Source organism: Microcaecilia unicolor, chromosome 11 (genome assembly GCF_901765095.1).
Source record: "Microcaecilia unicolor chromosome 11, aMicUni1.1, whole genome shotgun sequence".
NCBI classification, from domain to species: Eukaryota; Metazoa; Chordata; class Amphibia; order Gymnophiona; family Siphonopidae; genus Microcaecilia; species Microcaecilia unicolor.
The window spans coordinates 192,848,652-192,870,966 of record NC_044041.1 but is presented as its reverse complement, the minus strand read 5'-3'; the positions used below and the strand labels follow the sequence as shown (position 1 = coordinate 192,870,966).

At 43.9% G+C, this 22,315-nt stretch overlaps 1 protein-coding gene across 8 annotated transcripts in view; it reads right to left on the bottom strand.

Annotated features, from left to right (window-relative positions):
* Positions 1-22,315, bottom strand: part of AHDC1 (AT-hook DNA binding motif containing 1) — a 306,721-nt gene that overhangs the window by 132,839 nt on the left and 151,567 nt on the right. The gene's annotated exons all lie outside the window — the stretch shown is intronic.

Sequence of the window (22,315 nt, the reverse complement as noted above, 5' to 3'; positions counted from 1 at the left end):
CTGAAGTGGGAATCGAACTCAGTTCCTCAGGACCAAAGTCCACCACTCTAACCACTAGGCCACTCCTCCACTGTTGCTACAATTTGAGATTCTACATGGAATGTTGCTATTCCACTAGCAACATTCCATGTAGAAGTCGGCCCTTGCAGATCACCAATGTGGCCACGCAGGCTTCTGCTTCTGTGAGTCTGACGTCCTGCACGTACGTGCAGGACATCAGATTCATAGAAGCAGAAGCCTGGGCAGCCTTCTACATGGAATGTTGCTAGTGGAATAGCAACATTCCATGTAGAATCTCCAATAGTAGCAACATTCCATGTAGAATCTCTAATAGTATCTATTTTATTTTTGTTACATTTCGCTTTCCCACTCATGGCAGGCTCAATGCGGCTTACCTGGGGCAATGGAGGGTTAAGTGACTTGCCCAGAGTCACAAGGAGCTGCCTGTGCCTGAAGTGGGAATCCAACTCAGTTCCTCAGTTCCCCAGGACCAAAGTCCACCACCCTAACCACTAGGCCACTCCTCCTACAGAATTACCCCTAAGATATCCATGGCTCAAATCCCACTTTTCCTACGGACACTTCCCATCACCTTTGGCAGGTCACTTTGCCCTTTATTGTCTCAGGTACAAAGTTATAGGCGCTCTGGGGCAGGCAGCTATCTACTGTAGCCAATTATGTTTTGAAATTCAAGGTCAAGGATATTTGTAATCAATTAAAACAGTGCGTTAAAGAAAACCAAAAAACAGGCTTATAGCCTGGAATCATCCAACAGTTATATTTGGACTATGATTTAAAAGAGATTCTGAAGACCCCAAAGCATCTGTATCTATGCATGTCATACAATGCTTTCCTTAACATGCAAAACATGTAACATATGAAGTAGATGACTAGCTTTGAAACATCAATTTAAAAAAAAAAAAAAAAAAAGCCTTAAATGGAGTCAAAATCTCCACAAGGAATCAGTAGGTTGAAGAGTTTGCAAGTTCAAACCTGGGAGGCCAGGTTCCATTCTGCTCCACCACTTGCTAAAAATACGCAGCCTAATGGTTAGAGCAGTGGCTTAGAACTAGGGGAGCCAGGGTTCAAATCCCACCAACACTCCTTATGATAAGAACATAAGTACATGTGTTGCCATACTAGGAGAGACCGAAGGTCCGTCAAGGCCAGTATCCTGTTTCCAACAGTGGCCAATCCAGGTCACAATTACCTGGCAAGATCCCAAAACAGCACAATACATTTTGTGCTGCTTATTCCAGAAATAGGATTTTCCCAAGTCCATTTTAATAATGGCTTATGGACCTTTCTTTTAGGAAGCTAGCCAAACCTTTTTTAAACTCTGCTAAGGTAACTGCTTTTACCACATTCTCTGGCAATGAATTCCACATTTAATTACACGTTGAGTGAAGAAATATTTTCTCCAATTCGTTTTAAATTTCATTTTGTGCCCCCTAGTCCTAATATTTTTGGAAAGCGTAAACAAGCGATTCACCCATTCCACTCCACTCAGTATTTTATAGACCTCTATCATATCTCCCCTCAGCCATCTTTTCCCTAAACTGAAAAGCCCAAGCTGTTTCAGCCTTTCCTTATAGGAAAGTCATCCCATCCTCTTTATCATTTTCATCACCCTTCTCTGTACCTTTTCTAATTCCACTATATCTTTTTCTTTGAGATGTGGTGACCAAAATTGCACGCAGTATTCGAGGTGCGGTCGCACCATGGAGCGATACAAAGGTATTATAACATCTTTGTTTTTATTTTCTATTCCTTTCCTAATAATACCTAATATTCTATTTGCTTTCTTTGCCTCCGCAGTACACTGAGCAGAGGGTTTCAACGTATCATTGATGACACCTAGATCCCTTTCGTGATCGGCGATTCCTAATTTAGAACTTTACATCACGTAGCTATAGTTCTGGTTACTCTTTCCCACATGCATCACTTTGCACTTACATTAAACATCATCTGCCATTTGGATGCCCAGTCTCCCAAGGTCCTTGTAATTTTTCACAATTTTCTTGCGATTTAACAACTTTGAATAACTTTGTCTCATTGGCAAATGTAATTACCTGACTAGTTATTCCCATATCTAGATCATTTATAAATATGTTAAAAAGCAGCGGTCCCAGCACAGACCCCTGGGGAACCCCACTATCTACCCTTCTCCATTGAGAATACCGAGCATTTAATCCTACTCTCTGTTTTCTTTTAACCCGTTTTTAATCCACAATAGAACACTACCTCCTATCCCATGACTCTCCAATTTCCTCTGGAGTCTTTCAAGAGGTACTTTATCTTTGGCAAGTCACAACTCCATTGCCTCAGGTACAACGATAAGCCCTCCAGGGACAGGAAAATCCAGATCCTACTTATCATTTCTAAAGCGATACTAGACGTACGCAGCGCTGTACCCTTGAACATGAAGAGACAGTCCCTGCTCGACAGAGCTTACAATCTAATTAGGACAGACAAACAGGACAAATAAGGAATAAGGACAAAGAGTTGCAAGATTCCGGAATCCAAAACAGTAGCAAGATTCTGTGCAGAATCTCAAAGAGTAGCAAGATTCCGGAATCCCAAACACTACTACTACTTATCATTTCTATAGCTCTACTAGACGTACGCAGAGCTGTACACTTGAACATGAAGAGACAGTCCCTGCTCGACAGAGCTTACAATCTAATTAGGACAGACAAACAGGACAAACAAGAGATAAGGGAATATTAAAGTGAGGATGATGAAATAAGTTGTCTTTCCCTTCTAAAGCTAGGTTATAGGTCCTAAAATGCAAGAAACCTATAACCATGTGATAAACTGTGTGTGATGATGCAGACATAGACAGAGCAGTTAAGTAATTATTGTATTAATACTAGAATGAATGAGACTGTTGGGCAGACTGGATGGACCCTTCAGGTCTTTATCTGCCATCATTCGCTATGTTACTATATTTTGCACAGTATCAGGTCCATATACTTTCCCTTCCCTGTTCTAATTCTTGGGGAATGTGGAGAATTTGTGGGTATTTTTAAAGCAGGTGAGGTTTAGCAGGCTTCTTACCTACAAATGCACTCAGTCTGCTGCCCCTCACCACCTCTCTAACCTCATCTCCCCTTACGTTCCCGCCCGAAACCTCCGTTCACAGGACAAATATCCCTCCTCTCATTACCCTTCTCCACCACCGCCAACTCCAGGCTCCGCTCATTCTGCCTCGCCTCACCCTATGCCTGGAACAACCTTCCTGAGCCCTTACGCCAAGCCCCCTCCCTGCCCATCTTCAAGTCTTTGCTTAAACCCCACCTCTTCAATGCTGCCTTCGGCACCTAACTCTCACCTTTAAGGAAATCCAGACTGCCCCAATTTGACTACCCCTATCGGACTGACTGTTCACTTGTCCTTTAGATTGTAAGCTCTTTGAGCAGGGACTGTCCTTTTATGTTAAATTGTACAGCGCTGCGTAACCCTAGTAGCGCTTTAGAAATGTTAAGTAGTAGTAGTAGTTCTGACTGCTACCGAGATAATCAAGGTGGCCAACCAATCAGATTGCTAGGTTTCCTGAAATGCCTTTTTACCCTTTTAAACATGAACACAGATAGAAACAAGGAAGTGGAATATTTGTTTTTACATCTACTGATTTTGAATGTGAAATTTGAATTTAAAAAACAAAATACAAACATAGGTGACCTGCTAAAATGAGCAGGTGATACCATGGGTCTCTTTTGCAGCTCCTGCCATCAAGCTTGTAACACTGTAAACCACTGGAGTAGCAAAGCGTTACTATGTTACAAACTTGGTGGCACTTTGTGCAGGAAACTGCATTAATACAACCAAAATATTCTTTGTAAAGAGCAATAATCATCTCTTTGGTACAGGATTCTTGAGTACGTTGCAAGCACGGCAGTGGAGTCAAAGTCAATAAAAATGTACCTACTTGAGCTTCAAATAAAAAAAAATCATTATAATATATGAATGTAACTCACTTTAAGTTCCTACTGAAAAAGGTGTGAGCAAAGTCCAAATAAATAAATAGTATAAAATGATATATATAAATAGATAAGTTTACCTACCTGGATCTAAAGTTACTGTATTTTTCGGACTATAAAATGCACTCCCCCCGCCCCCAAATTTGGGAGGAAAATGGGGGGGTGCGTCTTATAGTCCGAATGTAGTTTTAAAAGCACCGTAATTCCGTTTTGCAAGGTCCCTCCCTCGCTTCGTTTTGCAATGTCCCCCCTCCCTCTCTTCGTTTTGCAAGGTCCCCCCTCGCTCCCTCCAAATTTTAAAAGTTTTACTTGGTCGTGGTTGCGGCAGCAGCAGCAAAAAGATGCACGCTGGGTGCATCAGTCTTCCGTTCTGATGTCTCTCTCAGCTCTAGAGAGAGACGTCAGAACAGAAGACTGACGCACCCAGCGTGCATGCTTTTTGCTGCCCCGACCACGACCAGGTAAAACTTTTAAAATTTGGAGGGAGCGAGGGGGGACCTTGCAAAACCGAGGAAGGGGGGAACCTTGCAAAATGGAGCGAGGGAGGGACCTTGCAAAATGGAATTACGGAGCGAGGGAGGGGGAGAGGGACCTTGCAAAACGGAATTACAGAGCGAGGGAGGGAGGAGGGACCTTGCAAAACCAAGGGAGGGGGGAACCTTGCAAAACCGAGCAAGGGAGGGAGGGAGGGACCTTGCAAAATGGAATTACGGAGCGAGGGAAGGAGGGGGGACCTTGGAAAACGGAGGGAGGGAGGGACGGAGGGGGGGGCCCTGGAAAACGGAGAGATCGGGGGCCCTGCATTTGGACAAGACGCACCGGACCATAAAACGCACCTAGGCTTTTGAGGAGGGAAAAAGTGCATCTTATAGTCCGAAATTTTTTTTTTCCTATTTCCCTCCTCTAAAACCTAGGTGTGTCTTACGGTCCGAAAAATACGGTATATTTATCAGTATTTTAGACTCAGAACAAAAATATCAAAGTCTAATATCAAGAGTCAAACAGTAGAACAAAGTCGAAGGCTTGGTGTACCAACTCCACAGCCCTGCTTGCAAGTTCCAAGGCTGATGCACTCCCCCCCCCCCCCCCCCCCCATCCCCTCCACTTTCACCTCTGGAAGAAGGACAACACTATTTATATAGAGAGACTGCCAGACAAGCTAAAAAAGGTGACATTCCATGGATACCAGGTTGTGACATCCTGAATCTTTCTGAAAAGGCTTTCTCTACCTCTCCTCTTCTATTCATCCAGGGAGGAAACACATAAGGGAAGGGAAGGGAAAGGGAAATGGGACTTGATATACCGCCTTTCTGAGGTTTTTGCAACTACATTCAAAGCAGTTTACATATATTTTGTACCAGAGGCAATGGAGGGTTAAGCGACTTGCCCAGAGTCACAAGGAGCTGCAGTGGGAATTGAACTCAGTTCCCCAGGATCAAAGTCCACTGCACTAACCACTAGGCTACTCCTCCACTCATTCCACCAATAAGAGCCAACCTCATCAGTGATGTCACAATGGCTTGATTGTCCGATACTTGGCTCACTTCTGATATTGTGATGTCATAAGGGAAAGGGAAATGGGACTTGATATACTGCCTTTCTGAGGTTTTTGCAACTACTTTCAAAGCGGTTTACACATATTCAGGTACTTATTTTGTACCCGGAGCAATGGAGGGTTAAGCGACTTGCCCATAAAACTGAACTAATCCAGTTTCAGGCCATACTTAAAAAAAGATGAACCCAGCAGTACTCTGTTCCAGTACATGTTTTGCATACTGTAGGATTTCTTTAACCAAAATTTCCTTGTTCTAGATCTATTCCACATACAACAAAACCTGACAAATGATTTAAAATGTCTTTAAACTTAGCTTGATTATTGAGAAAGTGGAGTTATATTTGTAGACAAAAAGAAAGTAGAACAGTGGAGTAAGGAGAGGGAGCAGGAGTGAAAGGAGAAAAGGGGCTGGATTAGGAAGTCCAGTGACTGCTCTCCTCTTCCATGCAGGCTTTTCTTGAAGGGAAAGGCTGGAGCAGAACACCTCTGCTGCTCTGGAGTCTGAAAAGAAGTGGCAGAACTGCGTTCCAGGCCATTCCCCCAGAAATTAAGCCCTTGATATAAACCATTAGAACTGAAGCCTAGGAGGATTACGTGATGAAAGCTTCCTGAACAGATGCCTCGCATCTGCTCTCCTCTCATAGCCCTCCCCCCCCCCCCCCAAATCCTTCAATTCTTACCTTGCTGCAATCCACTTTCTCCTTTCTGGTTCCGAGGTGATCTTAAACATGCTGGAACCCATAATTCGGGGTTTCTGGAGGTTGGCTGGTGCAGGACGGTGGAATGCCAGTCAAGACGTCAAGGCTGCAGAAGGACTGCACTAATACTGTGCAAGATGGCAGTGGAACCTGCGCTGTTTCCTGCATCTGGGCTCACTCTGGTAGTGGAACTACAAGAAGCGGCCATCAAGCAGAACATCCGCCATATGTTGGGTATTTTGGATGGCAGATTTCAAAGTTGCATGCAGAAATAGAGTCAAGGGTCGTCTGCACGCCCAAGCATTCAGCAAGCAGAGGATATGCTTTTCCGCCACGTGCTGGAAATATCTGGCTGGGTTTTGGAGCTGGAACAGCGTTGTAAAGTCCACGGTGATTACATAGAAGATCAAGAAGATAGGGTTGCCGAAACATCCAATTCACAGAGATCCCAGAATCAGTAAAGGACTAAGAGTTGTGGGAATTAGTTGAGGTCTGGCTCCTTTAGGAATTGGGCTTGGAACTGGATGGGCTGAGCCTGAAGGCAGGACGAGTCCACCGTCTTGGCGTTTTCAAGGCAGATCAGGAGAAGCCTCGACCGGTCGGTCATAGCCTGGATTTTTAAACTTTGCCGAGAAATCCTTACTGAAGCCAGTTATAAAACCAAGAGGGCTGTGCATTATAAAGGGGCTAAGATATTGCTATTTCAGGACTTTTCAGCTAAAGTCACAGCGCAGCAGATACTGCCGACACCCTGCTGAACGCAACTGTTTGAACGTGGCATCCAGTTCGCCCTACAATATCTCGCCAAAGTAAGGATCACTCATGACAATAAGTCCCTCACCTTAGACACACCCAAGGCGCTGAAGACCTTTCTGGACCAGCACCCAACAAAGGTGGCTGTCTTTGCTCTTGCCCACATACAGCCCATGACATTGATTCACACTGAATTGTGTCTGTTTGGGGCTCAGAACTATGTTATCGGGTGGCCACTGATCTGTGCGGGATTGCTGCTGTACACATCGGTGGTGACCCCAGCTGGTGGATGGCCTTGACACTGAATTTTACAAAGTTTTGCAAGACTTGCTCATGCAACCTTTTATTGCTATGTGTAACTCTCTGTGGGATGCTCAGGAGATGGGCCCAGTTTCTTTATTATGGTCTTCCCAAAACCTGGGAAAGGTGCAGAGCAGGTGGGGTCCTATCATCATCCCATTTCTTTGCTCAATCAGGATGTAGAAACATTGGCTTCCCTTCTGGAGTCCAGGCTGAATAGATTGCTTCCCCAGCTGATCCACACAGACCTGGTGGCATTTGTCCCCAGACGGTTTGCGTCAGCCAATATACTAAAAGTACTCCATATCCTTTATGAAGAGCAGACTGTTCCTAGGGAGCAAATCCTGAAGAAACTTCAAACAGCCCAGAATACAGCAGCCAGACTTATCTTCGGATTACCAAAATATGAAAGTGCAAAACCCTTACGAGAGAAGCTACACTGGCTCCCACTCAAGTAACGCATTACTTTCAAAGTATGCACTCTAGTCCACAAAATCATTCATGGCGAAGCCCCAGCCTACATGTCTGAGTTAATCGACTTACCACCCAGAAATGCAAAAAGATCATCCCGAACTTTCTTCAACCTCCACTTCCCTAACTGCAAGGGCCTGAAATACAAGACGCTGCACACATCAACCTTTTCTTACATGAGCACGCAGCTCTGGAACAAACTGCCACGGAACCTGAAAACGATATATGAACAAACCAACTTCCGCAAGTCATTGAAGACACATCTGTTTGATAAAATTTACGGAAAGAACCAAAACACATAAAGCTCATACATACTGTTCAGTAATACATCAATACATTCACTTATGAATTCACAACCACCTAATCTCACCACACTCATACCTTTACTCACAGAAAAATGTATACCATATGCTTCATATAGCGCCCCTTAATTTCCCGTTCTCTCCTTCCAATGTCTCATTTCTCTCATTTTTCCTTTCAATTAATTTATTCCTTAACGATTTTGACTTTATCTCGCTTACCCTTCACAATGTAATCCATAACCTGAATTGTAACAAACTGTATTTCCATTATTCATAATGTATTGTAAGCCACACTGAGCCCGCAAAAAGGTGGGAAAATGTGGGATACAAATGCAATAAATAAAATACTGGCCAGCCTGGATGTGGAAAATGCCTTTGATAAGATGATCTGGAATTATTTGTTTTGGGTTCTGGTGTGTTTTGATATCTGGAGCCCCTTTTTGGAGTGGGTTAAAGTCCTGTATAAGAATCCTACTGCCCAAATCATCCTTAATGATTCTCTGTCCTCGGCGATTCATTTGCATAGGGGGCACCTGTCAAGGCTGCCCACTTTTTCCACTCTTATTTGTCCTTTCTTTGGAGCCCCTGGCAGCTAAGATCCGGCAGGATGTGGACTTGCCAGGTATTAGGGTCAGTTTGCATGAGTATTGTATTAACCTGTTTGCGGAATGCGGATGATACGCTCCTAATAACTGATCAGGTGTCCACTAACATGCCTTGAATCATGCATATTATCTGTGAGTTTGGGGTCTTTGCAGGATTGAAAATCAATTTTACTAAGTTAGAGGCCTTACCCATATTTTGTCCCTGCAGGTGCGCCCAGATGACAGGCTTTCCCCTTTCATGGGTGGGGGTAGGGCTTAAATACTTAGGTTTCTTTTTAAGTGTGGACTCTTCCTGGCTATATAAAGAAAACTGAGTGATAAAATAGACATTAAGTTTCTGGGTAGGGTGGCTTTGACCAAGATGGCAGGTCTTTATGTATTCAGGTGGTTCATATTGTTTTTGGTCAGTCCTGTGTATATCTTTTCACTGTATGCCTAGTTCTCCCCAGTATTCTTGGTCATGCCTGTGTTGTGCCCTGTTTACTGCTTTTGATGCCAATAAAGATATATTAAAAAAAAAAAAGACTGAAGCCCAAGCTGATACCCCCTACTACTATGCTTCAATCTTAAGCTTGCATACCTGCCTCTGTGCTGGTAGAAGGAGGCAAGTATGTTTGGCTACTGCACCTCAGTCCTGACCTGCTAACCCAATACAGAGGTCCACAGATGCAGCTCTATCACTACACCTCGATCCCAAAAAGTGGCATCCCCCCCATAGTTCAAATACTTATCCCACATCCCCTTAAGACCAAATCATTCCTTTCCTATAAGCGTTTCACTTTTTCACCACTGTCTCCCTGTGGACAGCAAGCTCCCAGTTGACTTAATCCACTATGGTTTGGTACAACAATAATTTGTGCTCTGCTGTGGGGGAGGGGGGGGCGAGAACAATCCTGTTCACTGGGTTGGCAAGAAGCAATGATTGATGTCCTTGGGATGGAGTCCCAGCCATCATGACACCTTCTGGCTAGCTCAAGGGCACATATTTACTAGGCTCTTGATATGGGCTGTAGGGTCTGCACCTGCAGTGGCTGGGCCATTGAGGGCTGGGGGAGGAAGCAAGCTTAATTTGACCAAATACAGGTTTCTGCAAATAATGGCCATGGCATCTCAACTGCTAACATCTACCCATCATAAATGGAAGTAAGGCTGTGATTGACCTTCACATACCTCCTACTCTACCTTCACTACAAAATAAATAAATAACTCTGAGAAATGTTTACTGCTAGAGATCAAGCATGAACAAAAGTGTACTAAGCATGGATTTTCCATCGATAGATTTAGAAGTTAGAACATAAGAACATAAAAATGGTCACACTAGGTCAGACCAATGGTCCATTGAGCACAGTATCCTGCTTCTAACAGTGGCCAATCCAGGTCACAAGTACCTGGAAGAACCCAATTAGTAGGAACATTCCATGCTACCAATGCTAGGGAAAGAAGTGGCTTCCCCATATCCATCTCAATAACAGACTATGGACTTTTTCTCCAGGAACTTGTCCAAATCTTTTATTAAATCCAGATATTACCAAATCCTCCGGCAACGAGTTCCAGGACTTATTCTTTTGAGTGAAAAAATATTTCCTCCTTACTTGTTTTAAAAGTATTTCCATGTAATTTCATTGAGTGTCCCCTGGTCTTTGTACTTTTTAAAGGAGTAGGAAAAAAATTGATTCACTTTTACCAGTTCTATACCAACATGTATACCCTGGAGGAAAGGAGGAACAGGGGTGATATGATACAGACGTTCAAATACTTGAAAGGTATTAATCCGCAAAAAAATCTTTTACGGAGATGAGAAGGCGGTAGAACGAGAGGACATGAAATGAGATTGAAGGGGGGCAGACTCAAAAAAGATGTCAGGAAGTATTTTTTCACGGAGAGGGTGGTGGATGCTTGGAAAGCCCTCCCGCGGGAGGTGGTGGAGATGAACACGGTAACGGAATTCAAACAAGCGTGGGATATGCATAAAGGAATCCTGTGCAGTAGGAATGGATCCTCAGAAGCTTAGCTGAAATTGGGTGGCGGAGCAGGTGGGGGAAAAGAAGTTGGCGGTTGGGAGGCGAGGATAGTGGAGGGCAGACTTATACGGTCCGTGCCACAGCCGGTGATGGGAGGCGGGACTGGTGGTTGGGAGGCGGGAAATACTGCTGGGCAGACTTGTACGGTCTGTGCCCTGAAAAAGGCAGGTACAAATCAAGGTAAGGTATACACATATGAGTTTATCTTGTTGGGCAGACTGGATGGACCATGCAGGTCTTTTTCTGCCGTCATCTACTATGTTACTATGTTACTCAGGATTCTGTACACCTCAACCATATCCCCCCCCCCCCCCCCCCCCCCGCTGTCTCTTTTCCAGGTTGAAAAGCCTTCATCTCTTTAGCCTTTCCTAACATCGGAGTCCCATCTCCTTTATCATTCAGTGGTCTACTTGGCATTCTAAATCATATAGACTGGCATTCATGTTTCCCTGCATTAAACACAATATAGAGTTAAAAAGGAAACACCTGTGCAGCATCATGGCTGGAGTTTTACAGCTGTAGATGTACAGGTATATACAATGTGAACTGCGGAATTCCAGGGGCTGAATATTTATTTCCACTGATTTTCTGCTGTGTGCAGAAAAAAAAATAAATTCTACACAATTCCCAAAGGGTGTCGAGTATAAATTAATATATTAGGGTGCAACTAATACAAATATTTCAGGAAGTACACCTTCTGAGCTTTACAAAGTGTGCTGGCTGTGCCTAACGGAGAACACAAATGATTTTAACCAGGAAACCGAACAGACGTTATTTGAAGACGACTTGGGTACTGATATCCCACAAAGCCATCTTCCCTTGCACTCCCCTCTTCTAGTACTTTTTTTTTTTTTCCCCCTTTAACACCCTACCACTGTGCTGCCGGGATCCAGCTCCGTTTCCTCTGTGGCTGTTTGGTTGCTAGGCTGAAAGGTGCCCTTTCTGATCTAGGTAAAACTACAGCAACCCACTCTCTCCCTCTCTACACATCCTCCACCTCTCACAAATCCTAAGGGAGGAAGAGTTAGCATCCGCAGTACTCTACTGAAGTCAAGGAGTGGAATAAGAGTGAGGGAAATGAGACAGACACAGACATAAGGTGTGTGGGGGGGGGGGGGGAGCGGAGAAGGAGGAGAATAGTTCTGTCTACACAATCCATTAAGAGACACAAAAAAAATGGTTCTGATTGGCTGATTTTTATTAGCACTTTGACCGTCCCTGGACATTGAAACTGTTGGGAGGAAAGGTTATGGCAGTAACCTGAAAACTCCTGGAGGACATCCAAAGGAGGAAAACAAGGAGAGCTCATAATGAGAAGGTGCAAGGAAAGAGTAGAACAAAAACAAAAAGGGATATAGCAAAAAGGGAAACTGACAAGAGAAGGCAGAGGGGAAGGAGAAAAGAGTGAAAGGGCGAGTGCACTTCATACCTGCCTTATAGAAAGGTGAGAGAAAAGGGAGATAGAGAAATAAAAGGGGGGTGGGGGGTGGGAGAGAAGAAGAAACAAGGAGGTAAGAAAATCAGGGACCTGAAAAAGACGTTTTGAGAAGGAAAGGAAGAAATGACCTTTCCAGGACTTGCAGGTTTAAATGCACAGATGTGCAAAGCGGCTGCATTCATCAGGACGCAGCTCGCAGGGGGCTCCAAAAAAAAAAACCTGAGCTCATTAATATGTCCTCTGCTCACTCCCACTTCTCAGTAAACAAGCGACTTGCAGGTTTAAATGCATAGCTGTGCGTAGCTGCTATACTCATCAAGACGTGGCTCGCACAGCCGCAGGATAGCGAGGGGGGCTCCAAAACAGAGCTCGTTAATATGTCCCCTGCTCAATCCCACTTCTCAGTAAACAACCCAAGGGCTTTGCCGACCAGCCAACTGAAGTAGGGCTGGTGGTGGTGATAAAAAAAAAAAAAAGCTCTCTGTATTTGAGCACGACAGCTCACACAGAGGAGAGTGAGAAGCCTTTCTAATGAAGCTTAGAGCAGCTTGATCTGCCAGGCTAAAGAAGCAAGGGAGGGAAGGGAGGGGATCTAAACACACAAGGATTTGGGAGGCAACAGTCCTAACTGTTGCAGGCAAACAGTACAAGGCCAGCACGACCTCCGAGGCTGTGACATGCCTGAGAATTTAAAAAAAAAAAAAAAAGACAGCAAGGTTCACTGCCAAGCCAGAACTACACCCCTATCCCTCTGCACCAAGAGGGATATAATGTTCCAACCTGTGGTGTGTGTGGCAAAGGGGGAACTTGGAAGCCCTTCAGTATTTTAAGTGCTCTTCCCGGCCGCCCCTTGCTTTTCTTTCCTCCTTTCTCTTTTCATCCCTCCTGTCCTCTCTCTCTCTTTTTTTCCTGGTATTTTTGCTCTGCTCTCCAGCTGCAGGAAATTCCTGACGATCTCCATCATGCAGTCTCCACTCACAAAGCCTTTGCCTTGCCAAGTCTCCCCTTAAAGGACAGACATATGTTGAGCATTCGACACACATTGCTTTCCCAGCGAACCATAATTTGCTTCCCTTTGCCCCCCCCCCCCCTTACTCCTCTCCCTCCTTGTTCCTGGCATTGAATATTTTTTAAGTTTAAAAAAAAAAAAAAGATATGAAATGGTCTCGCCCCACCTCATTTGCCCCAAGTAACACAGCGTGTGTGTCAGGCACTAGGAAAAGTATCAGACCGCTCCCTATTACCTTTCCTCCCCCACAAGCTCTTTCACTACACCTCCTTCTCCCCCCCATTTCTGAAAGAACTACTCCCGATCTTATTTTAATTTGTCTCAGACTGTGTTGAGGGTGTTATTTTAAGAGAGGATATGCACAGACATTGTGTTTTCTGCTTTTTTTTTTTTTTTTTCCTGGCCCTAAGCCAGTGTTTCTGGGCTGTCAGCTACCCACTGTGTTGCAGTCACGTGGTGGTTGGGGTGGGGAGAGAGGTGGAAGGAGAGAGAGAGAGAGAGAAGCAGCCAAAGCCAGACTCCTCAGAACGCTTGGAAGCAGCAGGAAAAATCAAAAGCACAGGCCCCTCTTGCTGTCTGCATCTGTATTATTAATAGTGTGCTCTCTGGATGTGCTGTGCACATAATGGGTCATTAATGTAGGCACATCTGTGCATGACGTACCGAGGTGTATGCACGGCACAGGCATTTTATGAGGCATGCTCTGACAGAGGGCAGGCAGGTCATCGAAAATATACGGGTACAGAGTGCACACCAGTGTACATTTTTTTGCAAAGAAATCTGTATGCACAGAACAGCTGCTGATGTATCATGAGGTGCCTAGCAGGTCTGTTCTGTATACGTGTCACATTCAGGGGCCAGCTGTGCCTGAACTATAGCACTGTAGGTACGCATCTGCAGTGCCATTGCACTTCCCCCATTTCTCATCCTACCGAATAGACAGCGCTTTTGTGTGTTCCCAGCATGTATGCCAACCTAGCATGTGCAGGTTCACAGTAGGTATTAATAGACTGCATGGCATGAACCTATTGACACAGCTCTATATAGAAATTATATATAGTCCCATCCAGAACGATGGCAGCACTGTGCAGTACTATACAAGTAGACCCCAGTTCAACCCCCCCCCAAGCCAGATCTTCGACTCCCTGGGTCAGCTGAGGATGAGAGCTAATGGCCAGATTCAGGACTACCACTGTAATGATCAGACTAAGTATACTGCGAGTGGGTGGGGACGAATATAGATGAAGAAAAATACCAAAGTAGTTATAAATGAAGCACCAAAATCCATCCTTGGGGGGGGGGGGGGGGGCCCAAAAGAGAAAACTGCTGGGTCAGAAAAAAAAACCCTATATATTTCATATTCTGCAAATTCTTTACCTTTCTCTCAACAGCATTTCTTGCTGGCATGGATACATAGCTTTGGATACCCGCCCCCTTTTTCCAAGCCAGTTTCTTCCACTTCACCTCTCCCCCACCCTTGTTCCTGCATCTCATCTCCTCTCTTTGAACCCTTAAACCCCCCCCCCCCCCTCATCTGCATGGTCTAACTTAAAAATGTTTTCCTCTAAACAGAGGGTTTCCGGCACCGTATCCCCACCACCTCTAGGCATGACAGCCTACCCTCGGTGGCGGGTACCACACCGCACAGCAGAGCGAGCCAGTGCCACCAACAAACACCTCAAGTGCAAACTGCTCCCGTCTACAGCCTTCCTGATGGAGCCCCATCACAGAAGTCACCACCACAGAGAAATGCGACCAGGAAGCCAACACAACACCTGACCTGCAGGTAAAGAAAAGAAAAATGCAGGCTAGGCAGGTGAGGGGAGATGCTAGACGGGGTAGAGAGAAGGGGAAGATAAGGCGGTCCAGCGCACGCTGTTTCTGGCGTCCTCCTGCAGTGCATACCCTGCTTACCACGTTCCACCAGCCCTGACAATGGTAGATAAAGGCCATAAAGAGCCATCTTCTGTGCCCAGTAAGGCAGTTAGGGTTGGAAGTTTCACTGCCATGTATGTTACGTAAAGTGGCTTATCTGTAACAGCTGCTCTTGGAGGATATTAGTCTTCATAGATGGGATAACTTATCAATACAGCCTGGATAGGAGAAAGTGTAAAAAGTATAATCTAGTAGAGCTTTTTAGCATGTGTGGGTTCTCCTATACTGGTACAGTTGCGTAGGGCCATTTGCGTTCTGCACAGAGCTATTAACAGGAGAAACCAACCCTCAAAGGACGAGGGTTGGTAATGAAGACATTTTGTTCTCCTCAGAGATCATCTGTTACATGTATGCAACTTTGCTTTCTCTTAGATGAGCAGAACGTAGTCCTCACATATGGGAATCCCTAGCTACAACAAAGGAGAGAATAACTGCTGGCTGTATTTTGGGACGTGGGTGGGACTAAGATCATGTCTGATTTTAAAACAGCTTCATTGGTTGAATCAGTTTTAAAGTGATCATGTCACTCTTCAAGGTCCAGAATATTTATGCTTTCAGTTAGTCCCTTATTTGATCGGCTCCCGAGTTCCAGCTCCAACATGTGGTTCTAACTGGTCACAAGAAATCACTGCAACATAGATATCTTGAGTGGCACATCAGCGGCTCCAGATCCGAGACCTGAACCATAAGCACAAGCTGAAAGCAGCGTGTCTCCGAGTCTCCACCGTTTCCCGCGAAAGGCTGTGCTGCTGTTGGCTGTTGGAACTAGAGGCAGGTCGCAGCATGACAGATCAATCTGAATGGCTATTGGGGCAGCTGGACACAGAGTAAGTAAGGCTCTGATGAAGGGCGGAAGTTGCTGAAATCTGAAGGTTGAGAACGACCACTAACCCTAGTGAGACCGACCGGGAAGGGGCTGTTGACAGAGCTGAGGGTGGGCAGGTGAGACTGTGGTCTGCAGCGCCAGCGGCCTGGGAGCAGGAGGAGAGAGACCCCGGCGCCGGGCCCCCCTTGGAGTCCTGGGCCTGGGGAATTGTGTCCCCCCTGCCCCCTCCTCTCGGCAGCCCTGTACTTATGTACTTAACAGGACCAAAAAGAGAGGAGGCAGGGTTGCCTCAATACTCAAATCCTTCTTTACAATAGTGCCTGTCACCGAACACATATCACCTGAAATTGAAATTTTTGCATGCAAAAATCATAGACACAACATTAACTGGTCAACTATGTTGTATACTTTTTTTACCCCCCCCCCCCCCAGGAACCTGGTACAACGCCCAAGATGACTTAATGAACTTTGTATCGAACACTGTACCAATTTCTTGAATGTCCTCCTACTAGGAGACATCAATCTACACCTAGAAAAAAACATCTTGACATCAATACCAGGTTTTTATCAAACTTCCTGAACCAATGGAACCTCAAAACAGCACCAACCAATGAATTCCATGCAAAAAGTCATCAACTAGACATACTAGCGTACAGGTTCTCGGTCAATAACCACCACATACTAGAAAATCATAACTTGGAAGAAGTGCCATGGTCGTCAGATCACAAGAAACTCATCTTTGCACTTCAATAGAGAACAGTAAGAACAGGGAATCGAGGACACCTCACACTGTCCTAACTAGAGGAAAAGTAGATAATAAGTTTCTGGTCAACAGCATTAAACAAACAAAAATAACTCCCAATAACATTCATTTATTGAGAGACTGGGATGAACTAAATAGAAACACGCTGAACGAAATAGCACCACTCAAAAGAAAAAAAAAAGAAAAAAAACATGTCCCTAGTATAATGACGAACTACAAGAGATGAAAAAAACTTTGCAGAAAACTGGAAAGAAAATGGTTCAAAAACAAATCAGACATGAACAAAACCATATTAAGGAAAGTTCTAAGCAAATACGAACACAATAGAAAAAGAGGAATACTACAACACATATGTGTGACCAGAAGAGATAAACACTAAAAAAAATATATGAACTTATGAATGTATTAAACACACAAGCTCCAACATCAAATGAACCACCACCAACAGCACACGAGCTCACACAATATTTTGAGAAAAAAAACAACAAAAATAAGATTAAATCTAGCTGCAACACAAACATCCCTCATATATTTCCTACACAAATGTGAAAGCAACAATGATCATACTGCAGCTGACAGAATCTGGTCATCCTTTAAGATACCTACAACCAGCTCAGTTCAAGAACTAATGACAAAATACACACACGCCAACTGCCTCTATTAGGTAGCTGCCGTAACTATATGATGAAAAACCCACCAGAATGGTTCATTGAACATTTAAAATACATGTTCTCAGTCTTTTTCCTTATGATAAGGGCGGCATCATACTCACCTCAATCCCTGAAAACGCCACCAGTAAGATCAACGAACTCACAAACTATAGACCTGTTGCCTCAATACCATTAATGATCAAAACAATGGAGGGACTAGTAATACAACAACTAATGGAACGCTTAACGCATTTCTCAATCAGGCTTCAGACCACACTTTAGCACTCAGACAGTCATAACTACCATGATAACAAAATTCAGACGAATAATAAGCTAAGGCCAGTCAATACCACTACTACAATTTGATATGTCAAGTGCCTTCGACCTAGTAGATCACACAACACCAATGACCCTGCTCGACAACATAGGAATCACTGGAGCAGTAGCAACCTGGTTCAACGGCTTTCTAAGAAATAAACAGTGGCGTTCCTGGGGGGGGGGGGGCGGTGGGTGCAGTCCGCCCCGGGTGCATGCCACTGGGGGGGGTGCCGCGCATCTGTCTGCTATGTTCATTCTGTGCTCCCTCTGCCCCGGAACAGGTTACTTCCTGTTCCGGGGCAGAGGGAGCATGGAAACGAACGAAGCGGACAGGCGCACGGCACCCCCCCCCCTCCAGCGGCGTGCACCCGGGGGGGGGGGGGCGCTGCACCCAGGGGGCGGGGCGCATCGGCGATACGCCCCGGGTGTCAGCCCCTCTAGGAACGCCACTGGAAATAGATCCTACGTTGTTCAAGATGTCTAATCAGTTGTCAACGTCCTGGATCTCTGAATGTGGGGTGCCTCAGAGTTCCCCAATATCACCTATATTGTTCAATGTTATGATGATCCCACTTGGCAAGAAAAACAGGGAAACAATGGGATTTAATCCATGTATATAAGCTGACAATGTTACTATCTATATAGACTAACAGAATCACCGAGATATTGGATAAGATTAAAAAAAGGGCTGGACCTTATGGAAAATTGGGCCACAATTTTCAAACTCAAACTAAATTGAGACAAAACTCCTGGTTCTATCTAGCTCACACAACCCCACTACTCACCAAAACTTCACAAAAGATTAACAAACATATCCTATCAAAACACAACTTAAAATACTGTAAATCATCACTGACAAACAGCTGTCTCTTGAAAACCAGGTTTCTGAAGTCGTATCAAAAAGCTTCCAAACACCATGGAAACAGACAAATTAGAGACTACTTCCCCAGAAAATCATTTTGTCTTATAGTACAGACGCTGATACTGTCCCAACTAGATTATTGCAATGCAGCACACTTAGGGTGCAAAGAAAACACACTAAAATCGCTACAGACCGTCCAAAACACAGCAGAAAGATTGATATTCAAAAAGTCAAAATACAACAGAGCAGCCCCATTATTCATAATGCTACACTGGCTCCCAATCAAGGCCAGAATATTATTCAAAACGTGCACAATCATTTTCAAAATACTGTTGGCATGTCTCCAGACTACATGTTAGACCTGATTACACTATCACCAAGAAATGCAAACTCAGAAACCAGGGGGATACCTACTATTTCACCTGCCCAACTGCTAAAATAATCTAGAAATCCATCTACATGGCAGAATTTAGCTACCTGGGCTATAAATGGTGGAACTCAATTCCCAAGGTCACAAGAAGCATCACAAACTACCTTCAATTCAGAATAGCGCTAGAGACCTACCTTTTCAAGAAATTCTATGGTTAACCGATGCAAACTAATAACTTGTTATTCTGCAATACCACTGTTCTATACAATTACTGTAATCCATACTACTTAGCAATTGTTATGAATCAATGTTATCTCCTATAACTGTTAAATGTAAGCCACATTGAACCAAAGCTCGTTTTTAGATAATTGTGGGATACAAGCATGAATAAATAAAATAAATAAATGTGCCTAAATGTCAATTTTAGTCCATGGATAAAATTGTTAGTCCTCTGTTCTTCATCAGATTGCTAATTGGGGAGGATTAGAGGGAGGAGCTTCTCTGGTCTGGCAGAATCCATTGCCAAACCAAAATCTATTATTGAATTTACTGCTTTCAAGTTTTCATCTTTCACTGTGTATATGCTTCTACTTGTTCATTTTACTATTGCTATGCTGTAACAAAATTGTAAGTTTGATGTTAAACTGTACATCGGCCTTGGGTGAAACTCCTCATAAAGGCGGTTAATAAATCCCAATAAATAAATACTTGATGAAAGCCTATTTATACAGTTTTATCTGGACGAGCAGCATTTAAGAAACCGATTGGTATATATTGAATATGCACTGGGGTTTGGATGTTATCTGGAAAATGAAAGTTTTGGAAATGTATTAGCTAAGGATCATTCCCTCTTTATTGGAATTAAGTAGGGTGTGTTGCGAGATCGTTATATTGCTTATAGCATTTATACCATTTAATTGCCTTGAGCATATTTATATATTTGCATACATGATATTCAACCCTTTGTAAAAACAGCAAGGTGGTTACAAATACAAAAATTAATTAAAAACAAATTCTTAAAACCAGTCTTTCCCTGGAACAACTGCATCTCCAGCCTATACAATAGCAGAATCAAAACCCTGGAGTGGAGGAGTAGCCTAGTGGTTAGTGCAGTGGACTTTGATCCTGGGGAACTGAGTTCGATTCCCACTGCAGCTCCTTGTGACTCTGGGCAAGTCACTTAACCCTCCACTGCCCCTGGTACAAAATAAGTACCTGAATATATGTAAACTGCTTTGAATGTAGTTGCAAAAACCTCAGAAAGGCGGTATATCAAGTCCCATTTCCCTTTCCCCCTTTCCCTTATGACATCACAATATCAGAAGTGAGCCAAGTATCGGGCAATCAAGCCATTGTGACATCACTGATGAGGCTGGCTCTTATTGGTGGAATGAGTGGAGGAGTAGCCTAGTGGTTAGTGCAGTGGACTTTGATCCTGGGGAACTGAGTTCGATTCCCATTGCAGCTCCTTGTGACTCTGGGCAAGTCACTTAACCCTCCACTGCCCCTGGTACAAAATAAGTACCTGAATATATGTAAACCGCTTTGAATGTAGTTGCAAAAACCTCAGAAAGGCAGTATATCAAGTCCTATTTCCCTTTCCCTTAATCCCCACCACAATCTTTAAAACACTTGCTAAAGAGCTATATTTTCAGCACCTTCCTAAAATGTAAATAACCAGTTTCACGTTTTATTTCTGGAAGCAAAGGATTCCAGAGATGTGGCTCTACATAACATCTGCTCTCCTGGTACCCTAACTTCACCCAGTCCAAAGGCAGAAAGGACAAATTCTGTCAGCCATACTGCTCAACAGCCATCAGTGGTGACAAACAGTGGTTAAGTAACAGTGATATCGAATCCTGAGGAACGCTCCTCCTAAATGATAAGCATCCAACACATAAATCTAATCAACACAGAGGACAGTGTCCCTTCCTAAAAGTCTGGGGATAAATTGTCTTGTAGCAGTCCATCTCAAGGGGTTATGATGCACTGAGTCAAATTTTTTTGCTTTGCAGCACTTCTGCAAGTTTACATGCGAGAACAAAAAGTACATTCCTCACATTTAAATCTGCTGTGGTGCCCGCATCTGTAAAGATAAAAGCACCACACACTTTCACCAATGTGAAGGGTGAATAGGTGAGGCAGGCTTCTGGCACCCTGTGCCAGTGCTACACCTGGATCATACCTTAAGACAGAGGTCCTCAAATCTAGTTCTCGAGGTCCACAACCCAGCCTGAGTTTCAGGATTTCTACAACGAACACGTATGAGGTCTATCTGTATGCAATGGATGCAGTGAATGCAAATAGATCTCCTACATACTCGCAGTGGAAATCCTGGAAACCAGACTGGGCTGTGGACCTGAGGAACTGAATTTGGGGACCCCTGTCTTAAACCTGTCTTGTAGTGGTTAACGCACAGTTGCAAAACCTGGGCACCCCAGTTCGGCTTGGAGGCAAGAAGGGTGAAGAGGGCAACTTACAGCACAGGGATTGCGTAGTGCTGAAAAGACAGAGACAGCGGCACCGTATTTGAATGCCGTCGACCTGCGACTTGGACACAGAAAAGACAAGTGTTCTAAGTACACTACCAGTATTCTAAATAAGCGGACAGATTGCACCTGCTAAGAACAGAAGTGTGTCCTGCTTATATTAATCTTTTGCAGGAAACAATAAGCATATAAGATTTCCTAAAAAGCAATAATAAAAATATTTAATAGAGGAACACTTGAAGACTTGGAAGGTTTTTTTATCTGGCCGATGATGAAGAGAGGATCACTTAGATCCAGTAAAGCTCTTTTGAAGATTATATATCAGAGAGCTCTTTGAGGCCCTTTTTCCTTCCAGAACGAAAGTTATTCAACAGCTTCAGTGGGTCTAAACCCTATAGTGGGATATGGTATAAGTTTTGTCACCCCAGTTCAAACCCATACCCATCGTGAACTCTGTTACGTATTCTCTGTACCAACAGTTCTGAGTCAAGAAGCATACAAACATGTGACCTATGCTATAGTATTTTCATTGCACATTTCCCTACAGATAAACAGCCAAGTTAGATTGTTCACATCATGTTTCTTTCAGGAAGGCCTCTGCGCATGTAGGCACCATGTACTCACATTATTATTATTATTATTATTATTAATTACATTTGTACCCCGCGCTTTCCCACACATAGCAGGTTCAATACGGCTTACATAGTAAATAGAATTACAAAGTCTTGAAGGAGAATGTTACAAGTTGTAGTAAACATAGTAGTAGTGGGGTTTTGAGGATATGTAAATTGAGCATGGAGAGGTAAACAAAGATAGGATGAGCAAAAGGAGAAGAGATTGGGATGGGTAAGGAGTAGGAAGGATGGACAGGAAGAGATTGAGGAATGAGCATAAGGAGATTGTGAGACATGGTCAAAGGTATAATAATTGTCGGGGCAGGGATCATGTGGGTGGGCTTAAAAAGTTA